The sequence below is a fragment of the Vombatus ursinus genome, unplaced genomic scaffold (assembly GCF_900497805.2).
Source record: "Vombatus ursinus unplaced genomic scaffold, bare-nosed wombat genome assembly UNPS02009173.1, whole genome shotgun sequence".
Lineage (NCBI taxonomy): Eukaryota > Metazoa > Chordata > Mammalia > Diprotodontia > Vombatidae > Vombatus > Vombatus ursinus.
The window spans coordinates 6,945,013-6,950,672 of NW_020948951.1; positions in this window are offsets into that span (position 1 = coordinate 6,945,013).

The window sequence follows — 5,660 nt, forward strand, 5'->3', positions numbered from 1 at the left end:
GAAGGAAGGAAGGAAGGAAGGAAGGAAGGAAGGAAGGAAGGAAGGAAAAAGCCTAGATTTAGAGCTGAAAGGAAGGGAAGAAAGGATGAGAGGGAGGGACATAGTTCCTGCCCCCCAAAGCTACTGATTTGGGGTAGGGGGTGTGGGGAGAGGATTTCCAGGAACCAGTCTCTATTGCTGCCTTGACTCCACTCAGTAGGTAGTGATGTAGCCTCTGCCTTCAGGAGGGCCCACCAACTTTGGGAATAATGCACCTTCCAAAACTTCAGACTAAGTTAACCTTGCAGTGGCCCTCCCTTCATATCAACATCCTTCTCCACCTTCTAACCTTCACCTGAGTTTGAGATACTAAAAGCAGGCTGACCCCAGGCCCGGCCCAAGATAGGGGTTGGGTGGGGGGTGATAAGATGAGAAGGCACACTGGGAGGACTGGGAAGCAGTGCAAAACCGTATGTGATTGGCTTTCTGGGCTACCTCTGAATAAAGTTGATTTGATGTTGGTTGAAGGCCAGTTTGGGTCTCTGACTCCTCAGCCTCCTGTTCTCGGGCCAGTGCACTGGGGTGGCCTCAAGGGGGTGGGGAGAGCATCGCAGTACACAGTAGTCAGGAGAGCCTGCTTGGGAGCGGAGTGAGCTTGAGCTGAGCCTTTAGGGTGGAAGGGCTTGGGGAGGGGCAGAGGAAGGGAAAAGGGCATGGAAAGCGCAAAGGCCCAGTCTGGGTTGTAGTCCAGTGGAGGAAAACACAGCTCTGTTCTAACCCTGTCCCATATATCCAACCCACCTAAAAAACACGGGATTTGGAAATTCATAGGACATTCCAGGCGGCATTTGGAGCATAATTTAGAGGTGGATGGAACCTCAGAAACCATCTAAGATAGGAACATTTAAGGCCCAGAGAGGTTAGACGATTAGCCCTAGGTCACACAGCAAGTAAATGGCAGAGATGGGATTTGAATTCAGGTCCTCTGACTCAAGGTCCAGAGTCTTACTGCTCAATGTACTGGATTTGGAATCAGAGGACCTGGGTTCGAATCTAAGATCTGCCATTTTCTACCTGTGTGATTTAACCTCTCTGCCCTCCATCTTCTTCATCATTACTATTCTATAAAACGAAGGGGCTGAACTAAGCACTCTGCCAGCACCGATAATTCTATAACTAAGTTGTAATTAGAAAGAGGGGACCGGAAAGACATCTGTCTGGAAAACAATAACAATAGCTAGCATATATATAACATATATGTATATATACATACACACACACATATACATATATATAACATATATATATATATATATAAATATATCCAGCCTTGCAAAGTACATTACATGTTCTCTCATATGACCTTTACAACAATCCTAAGGTAGGTCCTATTATTATCATTCCCATTTTCACAGATGAGGAAACTGAGGCTGGTGGAGGTTCAGTGTCTTGCCCAGCGTCACACAGCTAGTAAGTGTCAGAGTCAGGATTCTAATGTTCTTCCTGAATCCAAACCTTGTGCTCTAATTACCATGCTACTATTTAGTGACCTCATAAGGAAGCTCTCCACCAAGGTGCCCCCAGGCCCTGATGGAGGGATGGGGGCTCACACCACCTCTTGTTCTCTTCCCTTTTTCCTCTCACAGAGGCTGGAGAACTGGCCACGAGGGGGCCTGAGCTGCCATGAACCCCAACTCTTCTGCCCAGGACCTAGGGGAAAATACACCTGACCCAATCTTGACTCTTGACGCTGACTCACTGTGTGACCTTGGGCGAGTACCCTTCCCCTCTCTAGCTGTTATTTTCCTCACCTGTGAAGTGTTGAAATAAGGCACCTCCTTGACCTCCATCCTAGGACTGTTGTGAAGGTCACAGGATGTTATGGGCAAGCAAAGGTTGTATAAATGGTGGTGTCCTCTTCCCTTGAAGTCCCATGCTGATGTTTCACCCCAGTAGGGAGGTGACCCTGGACTCTTGAAGGCCCTGTCCCTCCTCATCTCCACCTCCTGGCTTCCCTGGCTCCTTCCAAGCCCCAGATAAAGTCAGCCTTTTCGAACCCTCTTAATTCTAGTGCCTTCCTCTCTATTGATTATTTCCTATTTATCCTGTACATAACTTGTTTGTATATGATTGTCTGCCTGTTGTCTCCCCATTAGACTGTGACCTCCTTGAGAGAAAGAACTGTCTTTTGCCTTCCTTCATATACCCAGAGCTCAGCAGAGTGCCTGGCACATGGTAGGGAGAAGAGGGGAAGGGAGGGTGGATAAGGGAAGGAGAGAGGAGGAAAGGAGGAAAGGGAAGGTCTGAGGTGACCAGAGTTTCATTAAGTTTGGTGAAGTTCATCTGTGTGAGTCACTGAATCTCTGTGAGCCTCATTTTACTCATCTGTAAAAGAATGGGTTTGAACTAGAGGGCCCCTAAGGTACCTTCCAGCTCAAAATCTAGGCTCCCTAAAATCCTCTGATCACCAAGTTGTCCATGAAGGAAGAATTTGCTTTTCTATCAAAGCAACTCTCCAAAGACTATCGGCTAAGTTAGATCACGGCCTCAACCTGCCTCAGTGGAGCCCACACCAACAAAAGTAGAAATCCCAGAAGTATTCAAGCAATGTGCTCTTGCATCCAAGGTAACATCAGTCCTGGAGTTTTTCACTATCAGGCCATGGGGCATTAGAGGATGCTGTCCTAGGGGTGAGGCAAGACTGTGTCCTGACAAACCAGAGAGAGAAAGTCATGGGATATTTAAGAGGTAGGAAGGACCCTTAGAACCTGGACTATCAGAGCTGTGTAGGAACCTTAGAGACCACCTAGGCCAGGGGTTCTTGACTTTCTTTGTGTCATGGACCTTTTCTGGAAGTCTGGGGAAGTCTAGGGTCCCCTTCTCAAGGACTATTTCTAAATTTACAAAAAAGACATAGGATTACAAAAGAAACTAATTCTATTGAAATAAAGAGATCTTTCTTTTTTCCCATTCAAGTTCATGGACCCTCTGAAATCTATCCATCAAACAAGGGGTCACTAGATGCCAGGTTTAGAACCCCTGATCTAGACCAATCCCCTCAGTTTACAGAAAAATAAAAGGAGGCCCAGATCAGGACATGATTTCTCCAAAGTCACACAGCAGAGTTGTGGCTAATAATACTTTATAAACTTTAAAGTTCCTTTCCTGGAAACAGGCCTGTGATCTGTAAATAGAATCATCCCTATTTACAATAAGGTTCAGAAGTTAAATTACAAATAAGTGTCACATGCTAAAGCTAGAAGGGCTCTTAGACTCCAATTTCTTTGTTTTACAGACGGGGAAAGTGAGGCCCAGAGAAGGGGAGTGACTTGCCCAGCCAGAGCTCTTTCTAATATACTTGGTTGTTCTCTAGTCTTGAAAGGGGAGGAACCCCATTTGGGGAAGGGAAGGCAGACGGGAGCTCTGAAATTGGAGAGGCAGCTGTGGCAGTAAGGCAAGGTGATGTATGCCATGGGAAGAGTACTGGATTGAGAGTCAGAGGACCTGGATTCAAATCCTGGCTCTGACACTATGGCATGACATTGAACAAGTCATTTCAATTCTCTGGGCCTCAGTTTCTTTACCTGCAAAATGAGGGGGGGGACTAGATGATCTCTAAGGTCCCTTCTAACTCAGAATCTGTGACTCATGACCTCTTTCCCCCCCATAAGAAATCACCTTTCTGGGCCAGCTAGGTGGCGCAGTGGATAGAGCTCCAACCTTGGAGTCGGGAGGACCTGAATTCAAATCCGATCTCAGACACTTGACACTTACTAGCTGTGTGACCCTGGGCAAGTCCCTTAACCCCAGTTGTCTCACCAAAAAAAGAAAATTGCCTTTCTGAGTTCTTGCTTTCCACAGACTAGGTTAGTCAGTGTCCACACCCGCAAATCCAGGGAGGAGGTGATGCCTGGGTGGACCAAGATGGACACCCCCTTCCTGTCACCTTTGGCAAGTCTTGGCCTTGCTGGGTTGAGAGGAGAGGTTTGGCTGGGAAAGGGGGGCGGGAGGAAGGGGGTGTGGAGAGATGGGGAATTAGGGCACCAAGCCCCAGACTGTTTAGCAAACAAGCTTGGAGGCAAGGAAACCAGGGCCTTTGAGGGTAGCTGCCCTCACCCCCAAGGCTGGGTGCAATAGTGGACAGCCTATCCCATCTCCCCACCCTCTGCCACCCAGACTCAGTATAAATCAGGCTCTGGAAACCACATGCCATCTTGCCCCACAGATGGGACACTTGACATCTACCTACACCCCAGGGAGTCCCAGGGTGATTCACCCTCATTGTCCAGATCGAGAAGCCGAGACTCAAAACAAGTTGCCCGAAGTCACACCAGAAGTCAGTGGGTGAAGGTTCCCCTTGGCCTCTCACATGTTCCAATTCTGTCCGTCCTATTCCTCCCTGAAATGCCCCTCTCTGCCTCCTTCAAGTCATGCCTCTCCTGCAATGCACTCAAATGCTACCTCCAGGAAGTTTCTGGCACTCCTCCGGCCCCAAATCCTTGTCTCTTCAGGTGCCCTAGGATCGTGAACTCTCTCTGCTTACCTGTGCATCCTGGCTCCCTGGCTACGCACATGGGGAACTCAACTTAGTCTTCTGTCTCCAGTCACAGGGCAGCCAAGCATAGGGCTGGACCCCCAAATATGTGAACTCTGTAAAATTTTTTGATTGGAGCGTCTTTGGCCACCAGGGCAACTCCCTTAGGCCAAAGCCTGCTGCTTCCTCAGCCCAGCACTGCCCCCCACCCCCAACATACATATATACACACCAGGGCCTGAGTAAGCCATGAGCCATTTTCCCAGGGGAGGGGACAGGAGGGTCTGGGCAGCCTCTGCTGGACTTCTCCTTTACCCCACCTTTCCTTTGTGTTCTCCCCCACCAATATTCTCCATCCTATATTCTAAGATCTCTCCCAGCTCTGAAAGACTGGGTCCTCTGTTCTAAGAGCCTCTCCAGTTGTTATTCCATATTTCAAAGTCCCTTGGGGCTCTGACATTCTTTGTTCCATGTCCTGAGGGCCTATCCACCAAGCCAGGGGACCAGCTCCTTGGGGTCAGAGGGAGCTAGCAGCTGGAGAAAGTTCCAGGTCTCATTATTTGGACTAAGGGTCTCCTATATGTGACCTCCATAAAGTATCCCTATTAGCCAGCTCCACATTACACTATCCAGGAGCTCGCTAATTGCCTCCTCCACTCCAACTTGTTCTACCCTGGGTATGAATCTCACCTTGACTGGTCCAGTTTATGGACCAGAAAAGGAAGGTACAGAATGAAGCCATCACCAGTCCGAAGTTACCCAGGACTTCTGGAGCAGATGGGGACCCCAAATCCCTGAGTTGTCCCACTGGGCTCCTCCCTGCCCTGCACACTCTTTCCCCTACCCATATGGTGAGTCACCTAATGTTCTCACATAGTGTTCCCTCTGTCCCAGATGGTGAGGGAGGGATTGTGGAGGGTGGGAGTTGATGGTACCCTTCCCCCCATTCCTCCCTTCCTCCAAGGCCTCTGGGAATGGAACAAAGGTATCATCAGCTGGCCCTCCAGCTTGGGCAGGGCACAGAGCCCAGGATGGATGGGGGCGGGGAGGGAAAGAGGCAACATGTGACTGTCCCACTAGGCTTTAGGTCCCTCCCCAGCCCAGATTTGCTCCTCCCTCCCACCTCAGCCTGTCAGGTGGCCTGCCC